The sequence below is a fragment of the Gorilla gorilla genome, chromosome 5, assembly GCF_029281585.2.
Source record: "Gorilla gorilla gorilla isolate KB3781 chromosome 5, NHGRI_mGorGor1-v2.1_pri, whole genome shotgun sequence".
Classification (NCBI taxonomy): Eukaryota; Metazoa; Chordata; class Mammalia; order Primates; family Hominidae; genus Gorilla; species Gorilla gorilla.
This window is the reverse complement of record NC_073229.2, coordinates 177,505,550-177,521,319: the sequence shown is the minus strand read 5'-3', so window position 1 is coordinate 177,521,319 and position 15,770 is coordinate 177,505,550.

Genomic DNA, 15,770 nt, shown 5'->3' with positions numbered 1-15,770 from the left:
AAACACAGAGGAGAGAGTAAGAAAGTCTAATACTCAATCAAAGGAACAGTAAAAGAGCATGAATAAAATGGGTGTGAGTTGTACTTTGTGATTACCCCAGGTTCTTTCTTCTAATCCCTTAGTGTCTAAAGGAATAGTGGCTAAGAACTTTTGAGAACTGATAAAAGACCTGAGTTCTTAGACACAAAATTCAATAAATCTCTCCCCAAATTAAAATGATTGATAGATAAACACCTACATGCATTTGGTAAAAATATAGATCACTAGATTGTACTTAAATATGACCAAAACAAAAAGGAAGTAGGACAATGATTAGGCCAATAGATGATTTCTCAAAGCAAAAACTGGCCGGAGGGTGGGGGTGGGGGAGAAAGCAAATCTGTACAGAAAACTATGGGAACTTAATAAATATCTACCTATATATAATAAATTCAATGAAACTAGATAGAAAAATACTTTATGTGCAAATTAATGGTAAACAACAAAAAGCAGCAGAAATGTCATGGGAAAGCTCAAAGGGGGGTAGCAAGGGAGCAGACACAATCACAACAACAAAAGAACTAGGAATTCTGAGTTATCCTATTGAGAAAATCACAAAACATCCGCAAAAACGACCCCCAACCCGCCCCTACCAAAAAAAAAGTCTCCCTCTCTCAATACCATTTGAGATCTGGAAACAATGAGGATAGGAAGAAGCCTTAGGACATTGGGGAAAACAAAACATGGAAAGTACACAGAGGACAAGGTGACAGATAAAAGACCATCTGTTCTAACAGAGAAGAACTTGCCTTGGAATACACAGGCAATATCTGTAAGGTGCAGTAGTCAAAGATAAAAACAATTGGTAGAAGCACCCCCTGAAGCAACATAAGACTGTAGAATCAGAGGAAATCTGCCCACAAAAGGCAACAAATATTAAAGTAATTGTTAATCACTTTATCAATGGAAGAAGTATCCCTTGAGCAGAGGAACCAGGAAAGAACTTGCTGTGGGTTAAACTGTACCACACTCTCCCCAGTCCTTGCCTAACTATTCTGAAGTCGTAACTGCCCAGAAATGTGAATCTGACTTTATTTTTAAAAAGAGTCTTGCAGATGTCATCAAGTTAAGATGAGGTCATACTGAATTAGAATGGTCCCGAAATCCAATCTGACTAGTCTCCATATAAGAGGGAATTTTGAACATAGAGACAGAGTCAAGCAGTAGAGAAGGCCACATGTGAAGATGGTGGAGGCAGAGATGGGAGTGATACATACACTGGCCAAGGAATGCCACAGATTAATGGCAACTATCAGAATAGAAGAGGCAGGGAAGAATTCCTCCCCTAGAATACTCAGAGAGAAGATGGCACTGCTGACACCTTGACTTCTGACTTTTAGCCTGTAGAACTGTGAGACAACACATTTCTGCTGTTTGAGGCCACCAAGTTTGCGGTACTTTGTTACGACAGCCCTAGGAGACAAGTACAGTGCTTTAACTCCTCCCTGCCTTACAGAGATCCTTCTGCTAACAGCTAGTCTAGAAAATCCAATTCACTAAAACGTTGATAACAAAAAACAAATAAATAAAACTATACCAATTGTACAAAGACACTTTACTGAAAAAAAATACAGCAAAGCTTAAGAGCCAAAGAAGACTCACCCTAAAAATGTCATCACAAACAGAAGACTGTAATGTCACATTTCAGTCTAAATTTAAAAGAGATCTGCTGTACAACACAGTGCCTCTAGTTAACAGTATGGCATTGCACACTTTACAATTTAAGAGGGTACATCTCATGTAAAGTGTTCTTACACACACATGCACACGCACACAAGACACGAATAGACACAAGAAAATTGAGGTGATGAGTATGTTTTTCATCTTGATTATGGTGATGGTATTATGGGTTTATGCATATTTCCAAACACTTCCAATAGTATATATTAAACAGGTGCAGAACCACAGCATCTACAAGGAGACATCACAAAGCAAAAATAAGAAAGCACTTAGAAAATATGGCTAAAACACTTGGAGCTATAACTCAACAGTTAGATAATATACAATGGAAACTAGCAGAACTCATGAAAGAACTAAAGAAAAAGACAAAACATCTCCGAATGAAAGCTAAATTACAAGGTGCTCTTGTGGGAATAGTTATTCCAGGAAAGCATAGTAAGAGACATAAAAGATAGAAATGAAGGAAATGAAACAAACAAACAAAAAAGATAAAAAGGGATTAGAGAGAAAGTGATTTGGGCTAGAATGGCCTCGTTGCAAATGAGGATTCTGTCTTTTTGCCAGGAGCAACAGCTACATTCTCCGGAGGAGTGATAGAGATTGCTTTGTATTAGAAAACAGCACTTTCTCTCGTGGAATCACGGCAGCCGTCCTGTCTTTCCTCTGAGAGATGACTCACTTTTCTACGACATCTGTTTCCTCTTGCAGCATTTCTTGGTCTTTGCTATCTCCTGTGTTCTCTGGGGGAGATACAGCCCTTTGATGCGTACCTGCCTTCATAAACTTTTCCATGAAGGACGTTTGTGAGGCTGAGTGTGTGGCAGGCAAGTGTCACCGAGGAACCAAGAAGAACCCAAATGATGTTCAAGGTCCCAGAGATCCTGGAGCATATGAACGTGGGTACCAAGAGTTTTATAGGTAATTTCTACCAAATATTCAGGGGAAAAAAAATCTCATGCAAATCTTTCAGAGAATAGAAAAGATAAAGGATTTTCCAATCACAAGGTTAATGTAATATTTATACCACAACCAGACTAATGGTGCTAGAAATGGTAACACCATTTCAAACACAAATGCAAAATAATAAGAAATCTATAATATTAGCAAATAAAATCCAACAATGTTTTCAAGTTAATGAATCACTATCAAATTCAAATTATTCCAGGAATGCAAAATTGATTCAGCAGTTGGAAGTGTATTAATTCACCATATTATTACTAATTGTATATTTATATGTGTACAATCATTTCATTATACAAAACACTTGATAAAATTCTAAATGTATTAAACTTTTAAACTAAGAGTAGAAGATAACATGGTCTTTTATTGTTTCCATACCACTTTGTCTTAGTCATTATACTTTTACAAAATATATTGTTATCTATGATGGCTAATACCTCTCAGTCTATTTTCCTTTTTAGGCAATTTATTATTATTTTTGGCCCTTTGTTTTTCATTAAACTTGTTAAATTCTATTTAAAACCCTAGTGGAATTCTTAATCTAAGTGGTGAGTTCACTTTTAGCTTTGTTATTTAATGTAAACATATGTGTTATGTATGTATAGGCTATTATATATATATGACACACGACATTAATTGAAAAAAATCAAAGTTTCCTAAAAATCGGAATGATAGATTAACAGATGCAAATCAACTGGCCAAATAGAACATAGTGAATAGATAATAACATCTAATTCATGTTAGGATGGTTGATTGCAAAAAGTTTAAAGTACTTAGTTTTACCACTCAACATAGATAATAAACTAAGCCCATAAGGTACAAAATGTTTATTCTTTCCATTCCTAGGCAAGGTTATATGTGTTTTGTTTTGTTTTGTTTTGTTGTTTTGAGACAGGGTCTCACTGTGTCACTCACGCTGGAGTGCAGTGATGTGGTCACAGATGAATGCGGCCTCAATCTCCCAAGCTCAAGTGATCCTCTTACCTCAGCCTCCCTAGTGGCTGTGATTACAGATGTGTGCCACCACGCCCAGATAATTTTTTTTTATTTTTTGTAGAGACGAGGTCTAAACTATGTTACCCAAGATGGTCTTGAACTCCTGGGCTCAAGTGATCTGCCTACCTTGGCCTCCCAAAGTGCTGGGATCACAGGTGTGAGCCACCATGCCTGGCCAGCAAGGTCAGATTTGATCTTTTAACTGGGAATCAAAAAGATTAAAATCACATTTCATATTCTACCAATGTAATCATCTATAGCAAGATAGTCATTTAGGAGTGTTTATAAAACACTATTTTATGAATTCACTATGACTCAAAAGTTACATATAACAAATTAGGAATTCTTAAACATCATTTTGCAATGATGGCCGATAGGTCAAAAATGATGGCCATTGCTTTGTACCAGTCAGAGCCAATAAACTTCTGCTGTTGCATTAGAATTCAGATCTGGGATATGTTACTACTTTCTCTAAGTAACACAACAAAATGAATTATGAACATTTCATAACTCTCCCATCTTTCAGGTTTTTAAAATGCATTATAAAGCAGAAAATTGAAAACAGTATCATATCTTATTGAGTTTTTGTTGTTGTTTTTTTTTTTAAGTGGGAGAGGTAATCTCACAATATTTACCACATAGCCATTAAATCAGGCCCAGATAAAAAGTGCAAAACATACTCTTGAAGGGAAAATATCACCCTTTGATGGAAAAGCCAAATGTGTTTATAACTACACTCTTTTTGGATTTCATGCAATGCCATGCCAATAGCATTGCAGAAAGTGAAGACTAAACCTATTCTACATGAAAAGAGTCTCCAGAAACACCAACTAAGCATCTGTAGCAGAATTGAGATTTATGAAAACAAGCACAGATTTTAGAAAAAAAAATGTTAATTGCTTATATTTTATTTTAAAATATCTCTATCTAGGTCAAAGTGAAATTCAAAGGTATGTGAAATTCAACTAAACACAACAAATTTCCTTTAATTCTAAAGTATACTAAATGAACAAGAAAGGCTTAGGTGCATATGTATCCTATTTCCATAATACCAACCTAAAATACCTTAGTATCTCATTATCTTCCACTATAACTAAAATGTAAACAGTTAGCTTTTGCCTTTTTATTTCTTTCTTTATTCTTTAAATATGAAAATTAGAAATAGGAAGAATAATTGTTATTAATTAAAGCTTTATTTGTCTCCATGTCATTGTCTGAAATCATCTATAAAGCACAGTTACAAAAATGAATGATAGAAATTATTATTTCTTCTTAGTTCAAAATGTCAATTGTCACGGGCGCAGAACCAAAAGTGTTAAAAGAAGAAACAGAGAGAGAGAGAGAGAGAAAGAGTGGGGGAGGGGAGGCTGTCTGTATCAACCATTAATGGGGTAATTAGCACTAGAATAACAAAAGAGAACTTGAGTAATAGCCTACTTAATGTTTTCTAAAAGGCACTAGTAACATCTCTTCACATTAATGCCACTTACTCAGGCTGCATTGCCTAGAATTCTGTAATTTTGGATCTAGTCCATTGTTTTCATAGAACTATGCTCCTCCTGACTCCATTTCATCCAATTATCTCCTTCACTGGCACCATCCATCAACATTCCACTGGAAAGTTCTGCCCTTTATGTATTTGCTTTCCTCTCCTTTCTCTCCATTTCATTTTAGCAATAAGAGCAATTTTTGTAAAATATAAATCAGATCATGTAATTACTTTGCTTAAAACACTTCAGTAACTTCACAGTGTACTTGAATAAAAATGGAATTCTTATTTTGCTATTCTAGACCTCAGAACTTGAACCATACCAACTTTAACAACCCCAACATGTGCCACTGTTCCTCTTTTTCAGAAGATACTAGTCGCACTCTGCCTTCCTGCAAGGTGACAGTCTCCAATACATCATTTGTGTCCACTGTCCAGTTTTTTATTTTGTTTTAATAATACCCAGAATTTTTTTGAGATCCTCCCCTGATTAGTTTTTCATCTTTCATCTGGTTTAACTGAAACTGCATTCTCTTTCTACTCTAAATCAAGTAGATTCTATCTGTAATTCCTTTTTTTAATGTTTTTTAGAGATGGAATTTCACTATATTGCCCAGGCTAGGCATCGAACTCCTAGGCTCAAGCGATCTCCTCACCTAACTTCCCAAGTAGCTAGGAAGTGAGCTGCTGCACCCGGTGTATTTCTATAATTCTTTATCACCAAATACTTAATTTTCATGGCCTTAGTTACTATATGTGTGTGTATATATATGCATCTATGTATACACATTTTCATTGTTAACTTCTCCTAATTGAACAGATGCTTCATGAAGACAGGACCGTGTGGGTCACCATCATATGTCCATCACCTGAGACAGTTTCTACCACATGGCGGACAATAAATACTTGTTGAATGAATGAATGAAAGATTTAATAATTTCAATTACATATATATGTATGTATATATGTGTATATATATATATGTGTGTGTATATATATATATACACACACACACATATAAATACTGAGTCCAGAATTTCAGTGTAAGGGTATAGTCTCATAATTTTATTTCTATTGTCTTTGATATTTTTCATCTCTTTTCTGAACAGACTCTTAAAACTTTAACAAAAGATATTAAGTACCTGTGATCCACCCAAATACAACATAGTTCCTCTCTAAAAGCTTTCTTTTGAGTGGCAATAAAGTCTCTGCCAAAGTAAAAGTTCACTTTCTTATTTAGCTGTGCAATAAACATTTTTAGTAGAAATGCTGAAAAATAAATCCACAAATCCTCATGCTCCCTTGAGAAGAAGCTTTTACAATAAGTGGTTTATAAAGCCAAGACATGAAGAAATGTGTAAGTAAACTCACATAGTAAACCTTGTTTTTTTTTATTTTTTTTTTAAATTGGGCCTTATATTCCATAGTCCTCAGAGAGCTGGAAGAAATAGCAGCAACGAGAAATAAAATAAAACCTAGAAAAGGAAAACATTTGATTTGTATATACTGGCAAAATAGATGTCACTTACTATCCTACTGATTGTACTGATTTTTATCACAGAGATTTGTGTAGTTTTTACATAAATATAACTTTGGAAAATTGCTTCATGGTATGTAATGAATTGTTGAATTACTATGGTATATAGAGCATGATCTGAATCTCACTTCTTAGATGTGTGGACTTAGACAAATTGTGTCATTTGTAAAATGTGAGTGAAAGCATCAAACTCTGGGTTATTTTTGAATTAGATAAAACATAATATGCAAAGTAACTAGCACAGTTCTTGGCACAGAAGTCATACTAAAAAATTGTTGTCCTTATTAGTGTTTTGATATACATACAAAAAGATGACAGGCTTCCAATACCACAGAGATTTTGTTCCTGCTTTCCTTGCCTACTCCGACCCCAGACAATACAAAAAAGTGGCAATATTCATTGAATCTATGTTATGTTTCTAAGGGAATATTGTCTCTTCTAATCCTTGAACCACATTCTCAAAGAATTTGAGGATACAGAATGTAAAATGTAGTAAAAAAATAAAGCTATAATTATAAATAATTACAGTTGTAAGTGCTGAAGAAATAATAAACAATGAAGAATATAAAAAATCTTGGAGTCTAAATTCCAAAAGTATAAGTGGTGTTACCAAAACCTATATGAAAGAAAACAAAGCAAAGTGGATCCTTCATTTATACAAAAGAAGTATACTGCACACCTTCTATATACTCTAAAATATGCTAGGTACAGAAAGTACTGCAGTTTTACAAACAGATATAAACCTGCCTTCATGGAATTCGCAGTTTAGATATGGGAAGAATAAAATTAATCAAATAATCAAAATCAATTGTGTTATGAAACATAATTATTAATTGAGAGAAGTGCTGTTGAATTTTAAAAAAGGGTTCCAAAAGTTATATAAAGCACAGAGTACAATGAACTCATAATATGGGGACTTGAACTAGTGTTATAGGTGTTAAAAACTAGAAGCTGTGTATTTCATTACTGGTGAATGGTGTGAGAGTAAAGAATGGGTGTCAATGAACCTAAAAACATGTTCAATATATCAAAATAATATGTATTATTGAAAATAATATGGCAAACACAGCAAACATCATAGTCACTGGGCAAAAGCTTGAAGCATTCCTCTTGAGAACTGGAACAAGACAAGAATGCTCACTCTCATCACTCCTATTCAACATAATACTCAAGTCCCAGACAGAATAATCAGGCAACAGAAAGAAAGAAAAGGTATCCAAATAGCAAAAGAAGAAGTTAGGCTATTTATCTTTGTTGATGATGAGATTCTATACTTAGAAAACCCTAAAGATTCCACCGAAAGGCTGCTAGAGCTGATAAATGACTTCAGTAAAGTTTCAGGGTACAAAATCAATGTGCAAAAATCAACAGCATTTCTATATGACAATAACTTTCAAACTGAGAGCTAAATCAAGAATGAAATACCATTTACAATAGCCACAAAATGAGTAAAATACCTAGGAATACAGCTAACCAAGACGGTGAAAGATCTCTACAACAAGAACTACAAAACACTGCTGAAATAAATCAGAGACAGTACAAACAAATGGAAAAACATTCCATGCTTATGAATTGGAAAAATCAATATCATTGAAATGGCCATACTCCCCAAATCAATTTACAGATTCAACGCTATACCTAGGTAACTATTCTAAAATTCATATGGAACCAAAAAAAGTTGAAATGGCCAAAGCAATCCTAAGCAAAAAGAACAAAGCCAGAGGTATCACATTACTTGACTTCAAACTATACTACAAGGCTACAGTAACCAAAACAGCATGATACTGATACAAAAACAGACACATAGACCCATGGAACAGAATAAAGAACCCAGAAATAAAGTTACACACCTACAACCATCTGCTCTTTAACAGGGTCCACAAAAATAAGCAATGGGGAAAAGACTCCCTATTTAATAAATGGTGCTGGGATAACCAGCTATTCATATGCATAAGGAAACTGGTTCCCTACCTATCACTATGTACAAAAATAAACTCAAGATGAATTCAAGACTTAAGACCTCAAACCATAAAAATTTTAGAAAAAAAATACAAAACAAAACAAAAAACGGGAAATGCCCTTCTCGAAATTGACCTTGGCAAAGAATTTATGGCTAAGTCCTCAAAAGCAATTGAAACAAAAATTGACAAGTGGGACCTAATTAAAGAATTTCTGCACACTAAGAGAAACTATCAAGAAAGTAAACAGGCAACTTTTACTGTTTGTAAAATATTTGCACCCTATGGATCTGACAAAGGTCTAACATCCTGAATCTGTAAGGAACTTAACAAAAAACAAATAACTCGATGAAAAAGTGAGAAAGGAACATGGACACCTCTCAAAAGTTGACATATAAGTGACCAACACACGTATGAAAAAATGTTCATCATCAGACAAATGCAAATCAGAACTACAATGAGATACCATCTCACACCAGTCAGAATGACTTTTGTTGAAAAGTAAAAAAATAACAAATGTTGGCAAGTGTTTTCATGCTGCTGATAAAGACATACCCAAGACTGGGCAATTTACAAAAGAAAGACATTTATTTGGACTCACAGTTCCACATGACTGGGGAGGCCTCACGCTCATGATGGAAGGCACGGAGGAGCAAGTCACGTCTTACACGGATAGCAGCAGGCAAAAAAAGAGCTTGTTCAGGGCAACTCCCATTTTTAAAACCCTCAGATCTCATTAGACCCATTCACTATCATGAGAACAGCACAGGAAAGACCCATCCCCATAATTCAATCATCTCCCACAATACGTGGGAATTCTGGGAGCTACAAGATGAGATTTGGATGGGGACACAGAGCCAAACCGTATCTTTCTGCTCCTGGCGCCTCCCAAATCTCATATCTTCACATTTCAAAACCAATCATGCCTTCCCAACCGTCCCCCAAAGTCTCAATTCATTTCAGCATTAACTCAAAAGTCCACAGTCCCAAGTCTCATCTGAGACAAGGCAAGTCCCTTTGACCTATGAGCCTGTAAAATCAAAAGCAAGTTAGTTACTTCCTAGACACCATGGGGATACAGGCATTGGGTAAATACAGCCAGAAGAGGCTACAAGCCCCATGCAAGTCTGAAACCCAGCAAGGCAGTCAAATCTTAAAGCTCCAAAATGATCTCCTTTGACTCCATGTCTCACATCCAGGTCACACTGATGCAAGAGGTGGGCTCCCACAGCCTTGGGCAGCTCTGCCCCTGTGGCTTTGCAGGGTATAGCAAGACTGAAGAGAAAGGGAACACATACACTGTTGGTGGGAATGTAAGCCAGCTCAGCCACTGTGGAGTGTAGTTTGGAGATTTCTCAAAGAAATGAGTTGAACTATCATTCAACCCAGCAGTTCCCTACGGGTGTATACCCAAAGGAAAATAAGTCATTCTACCAAAAAGACACATGCACCCATATGTTCATTGCAGCACTATTCACAATAGGAAAGACATGGAATCAACCTAGGCACCCATCAACTCTGGATTGGAAAAAGAAAACTGGTACATATGCACCATGGAATACTATGTAGACATAAAATAAGAATGAAATTATATCCTTTGCAGTAACATGGATACAGCTGGAAATCATTATCCTAAGCAAAATATCACAGAAACAGAAAGCCAAATACTGCAAGTCCTCACTTATAAGTTGGAGCAAAACACTGGGGATACATGGACATAAAGATGGGTCAATAAACACTGGGGAATACAAGAGGGAGGAAGGAGGAAGGTAAGGTTTGAAAACAACTACTTATTGAGTACTGTGCTCGCTATCTGGGTTCTGAGTTCAGTCATGTCCCAAACATTAACATCATGCAATATACCTTTGTAGCAAACCTGTACATACACCCCCTGATTCTAAAATAAAAGTTGAAAAGGAAAAAATAGTTCACAAAAATTCCAAAAGATCATGATAGACTACATGGGCCATAATATTGGGAATATTAGGAAGAAAACAAGACACCCTACTTCAACACTTAACGGAAACTGAAAATGGGCAAGTCTGTGTGATAGACACTGTGGGGGAAAAATGCTGAGAAAAGGCTGTAGTGATACAAGAACCATGAATAGGATGTGAGCAATCATCCAATCAAACTTAGCAAACAATAAGGCACCAATCTCTACTATTTTGTGAATTTAAGCACATAGCTTAACTCCTATTGATTTTAGTTTATTCACCAGAACATTCATACTGTTGAAATAGCCAATTTACTACCAACCTTAATGATCTCTGCTGTAGAGTGAAAGGTATTGAAATTTTGAAATAGTATATTTTTGAGTGACAATGTTCATCATTATCTGTTCTTTCCCTTCAGAAGAAAATCAAATAGCTTCATTCTATAATGAACTCCAACCTCCCAGAGTTAAGGGAATCTTCATTTCCAGATGATTTTTGACTGACAAAAAATCCTGAGAGAATCATCCCCAGTGAGTGTGTCAGCTGTATAGAGAAATGGGCTAGACCAAATTGGAAACTAGATAAGAGCTCTCATCCAAATGAAGGCAGCAACAGACCTACATTTTTGACAAAATGATACACCGCAACCTAAATCCAAGTGGAATTGTTTTTATAACAGACTTCAGGCCAAACTCTAAATAATGTAGCTCATAATAACTGTATTACTTTGGGGGCAAATTAACAATGATAAGGACATGCTTTCTAAATGTCAGTGTGGTAATTCCTTTGGCTTTTTCATTTTTTAATTGAATATGAATATAATAAATATTTCCCAAGGCTACCAGAATAAATGAACAATCAGGATATAATTAAACAGCAGAACAATGTTTCTCTGCATGTATAAGTTGAAATCCATTTCTCCACCTAAGAAGTGTGTGTGTGTATGTGTGTGTGTGTGTGTGTGTGTGTATGTGTGAAGTGAGGAGCAAGTTAAGGAGGAAGAGGTTTCTAGAGTATTGTGTTTGTGTTAAGGTCTGATTCATTCCTCATGTCTCAGCTTGCCATATTTTTTCCATCACCATTGCAATTTTCTTTGGCCAACGGCCCTAGAAACTGGACAATATTCTGTCCAGTGCAGTTCCTATCCTGCTTAAGTGACACTATTTTCTAGAAAAGCCTTCTGGACAGGTACCTGGATATGGAACAAGTGAAATGGAAGCTGAGACCACATGTGCCAGAAATAGAAACAGTATATTTCACACTGTCCTTATCAGAAGGCTACTTCAGAGTTCAGGTTCATAAAGCAGATTGAACACATGTGTTCTCTTTACTATTGACACCCCTCTAAAATGACACCTTAAAAGTTGTTGTTGTTGTTTTAAGATATAAACCCCAAAAAACAAAAAGAATAGTAAAAGAGGTAAGTATAGACCAAACTTTAGAAACTAAGAGTAAAGCAATAGGGTGAATAGAAAAAGTGGCATACAGACTTAGCAGAACAGAAGAAGCTGAGGGCTATGGTTGTGGACACCGTATGATGCCATTCAGATCCTCCTTCCTGAATGACCAAGATGTGGATGCACCTGCTGGGAGCACTGAGACAGACAGCCCTCAATTCCCACATTGCTTTGAGCACAGCCTCAGCAGAAGAAAGCTGTGAAGTCCAAGAGCATACCGCCTTCCCAGGGTATTCTAGATATGACTGATTGATATTGAGATACAGAGGCCCTGCCCCTCACTCAATTCTGGAGGGCTGTTCTAACTACAGCTGGGAACAACTGGGGTCTTCATTGGAACTGCATTGGAACTAAACTTTGTCCTTTCCTTACTTCCTTCCCTCCCACAAGAGATGATCTCAAAGGTATTCCTAGTATATTTCCTGCATATTTTCCAGAGAAATCAACTTGTAGAAGCTGGTTCCAGAAGTGAATCAAGAAAGTAGATGGCATATATAAAATTTTGGTTTGGATCCCTTGTCATCCAGAAGGCAATGAATACTTTCCATCACCATCGCAATTTTCTTTGGCTGACAGCCCTAGAAACTGAACAATATTCTGCCCAGTGCAGCTCCTATCCTGCTTAGGTGACACTATTTTCTAGAAAAGCCATCACTGATAGTAGATATAATAGAATACATGTGAAACTTGGCATCAAGCAGCAATGCGTGTGTTAAAAGTTTCACATATAGTGAACTGGAATTGGTATTCCAGGTCAAGGAACTGCATTAGCAGGTGCAATGTATCTGGCAAATTACACATTTAGTAACCATAAAGCAATGGAACTGGATACTTGTTGACAAGTGAAAGTGACACTTTCAGGGGGAAAACAATAACTAAAGACTGAGAACTAGTAGGCAATTAAAAACTAAGAGAGAAAGTCAGAAGGCCTTCTTTTAACCTATAATTTTTTTTCACTTTCTTTACCAGGCAAGCAGAGGAAGCTTAGAAAAAGGTATAGCATTCAAGAGTAGAAGAGCTCCAACAAAGGTTAAGCTCCCAAACAAGTCATGTCTGTATGCCAAGATCAAAGCCCTGGCTTGAAAAACAGGACCCCGGCACACAGGAGCATATGGGTTGATGCACTCAAAAATCTTGAAGTCCAAGATTCCTCTTAATGCTCTGTGCCAGCAGAAATGGGCAACTGCTCCCTGTTGAAGTTTAGTGCTGCCCCATAGTTGGAGGTTAACGGAGATCTTCACCTACTAAATGAAGCCATGCACCCCCACCCCAAGGTTATGCCCTCACCTCCCCTCTTGAAATAAATAAATAATGTCACATTACTTGTTGCACAAGCTAAGGGAGAAATGGACCTCTGAGGAGAAGAAAATTCAGGATTCAGTCAACATGTATGTTTAGGAGCCAGGAAAATATAGGTGAGACTAGATTCTGAGTGTGCTAGACCAAAAGGAACAGAACAAAAGTTTAGGTAAAGGAAAGTTTATCACTATGGGACATTTTTGCAGAATATAGGATTTAATACTGTTGCAAGGACCTGCTGCTCAAGCTACCAGGAGGGTTCCAGAAGCAAGAAAATGTGATTACCCACATTCAGTGAGGTGGAAGTGCCAGAATTACACTGGCAGAGAGTAGCAAAATGTGATGGAATTGTTCTATATCCTGATTGTAGTGGTGGTTACATGAATCTAGTCATGTGTTAAAGGTCACAGATTATAAATTAAAAAATTAATTTTATAGTATGTCAATGAAAACTTTGTCACAACTAATATATAGTCAGTTAATAGAAAACAATGCTCTATCATATTACTTATGAAAGAAATGCAAATTCAAATAACAAGAAGCACAATTTATCCCATCAAATTGTCAACAATTAAACCAGTGGCAATACCAAGCATTGTTGTATCCTCATCTTCCTTACAATAACACATTTAGATGCCCCAGAGTGTAGTCAGAATTTACTCTTTTCTCTGTCTAGACACATTCTTCAAGTAATCAAAACCAGTCCAATTGAGAAATTTAAAATTTTGTATAGTTTCAACAAAAGTTTTTGCATTAATTTTTGTTTCAAAATTATTGATTTCATAATAATTTTTATTTTTAAATTATTGCATTAAAATATTATTATTGTAATTATTGAGGTTGTGGTGTCCACATCTTAAATTCTGCACTTGAGGTGGGTGTATTAGTCTATTTTCATACTGCTATGAAGAAATACCAAAGAATGGGTAATTTATAAAGAAAAAGAGGTTTAATGGACTCACAGGCCCACATAGCTGGGGAGGACTCACAATCATGGCAGAAGGGAAAGGAGGAGCAAAGGCACATCTTACATGGTAGCAGGCAAGACAGTGTGTGCAGGGGAATTGCCTTTTATAAAACCATCAGATCTCATGAGACTTATTCACTATCATGAGACAGCATGGGAAAAACCTGCCCCCATGATTCAATTATTTCACAACAGGTATCTCCCACAACATGTAGGATTATGGGAGCTATGATTCAAGATGAGATTTGGGTGGGGACACAGCTAAACCATATCAGTGGGTGTGTATCTCTTACTCTGTGCTAGTGCCAGACATTAAATTCCACTTATATTCCACTTCATATATTTCTGTTCTATCTTCCCTGAATGCCAGGTTTTTGTTTTGTTTTGTTTGTTTTTTGAGACAGGATTTCACGTCCATCCCCCAGGCTGGAGTGCAATGGTATGATCTCAGCTCACTGCAACATCTGCCTCCCAGGCTCAAGCAATCCTCCCACCCCAGCCTCCCAAGTAGCTGGGACTCCGCCACACACACACCATGCTTGGCTAACTTTAGTATTTTTTGTAGAGCTAGGTTTCACTATGTTGTCCATGCTGGTCTCAAACTCCTGGCCTCAAGCAATCTGCCCACCTCAGACTCCCAAAGTGCTGGGATTATAGGCATGAGCTACTACACTTGGTCAGGTTTTTATATTTAATTATTCTATTGACATCTCCACTTGACTATCTAATACACATCTCAGAAACCTAACATATCCAAAATTGACTCTTGATCTCCGTACCACCAGCAATTTGCACCAGCCTTTCTCACTTCAGTAAACTATTCACACTTGACCTGTTCCAGGAATAGTGGGATTCCAGTTATGGTAGCTGGGTACAGTCAACAGTGTGGTGTTGTGTTGCTATTCCTCCACATCCACTTACTTCTCTCCTATCTGGCCATCTTCCATCTGAACATACAGTTGTTTCAGGTCTCTTTGTCTCTTTCAACACAGGTTAATATGAGCAACACCTCCCCTACTCTTCTATGCTCTGTGACTATGCTGTTAGACCTACCCATGTGTCCTAATATTTACATATCTCCGGGTCTTAGGGTTTTTAGGACTTTGTAACTCTTCCCTAAATTCTAGGAATTCCAGGTCTATATTATAGTACATATTGTCTTAATATTCTCATATGCTCTTTCCTAGACACTAAAGTACATTTCATTCATAAAATTAATGGTGCTATTAATATCTGTGAATGATGTAACAAACATAAATATACAATTATTTGAAAAATATTTAAGACCAGATTCAAAATATTATATTTAAAAATTTACAAATCTTCCTGATTATGAAGATGATTTTTCCAATTCTCCCTTTCATTTGAATTTTAATAATAGCAATAATATTCTGATTCTGAAAACCTCCCCTCCTCATGCCAACCCGGGAGTGATTTCACACTGCATCCAT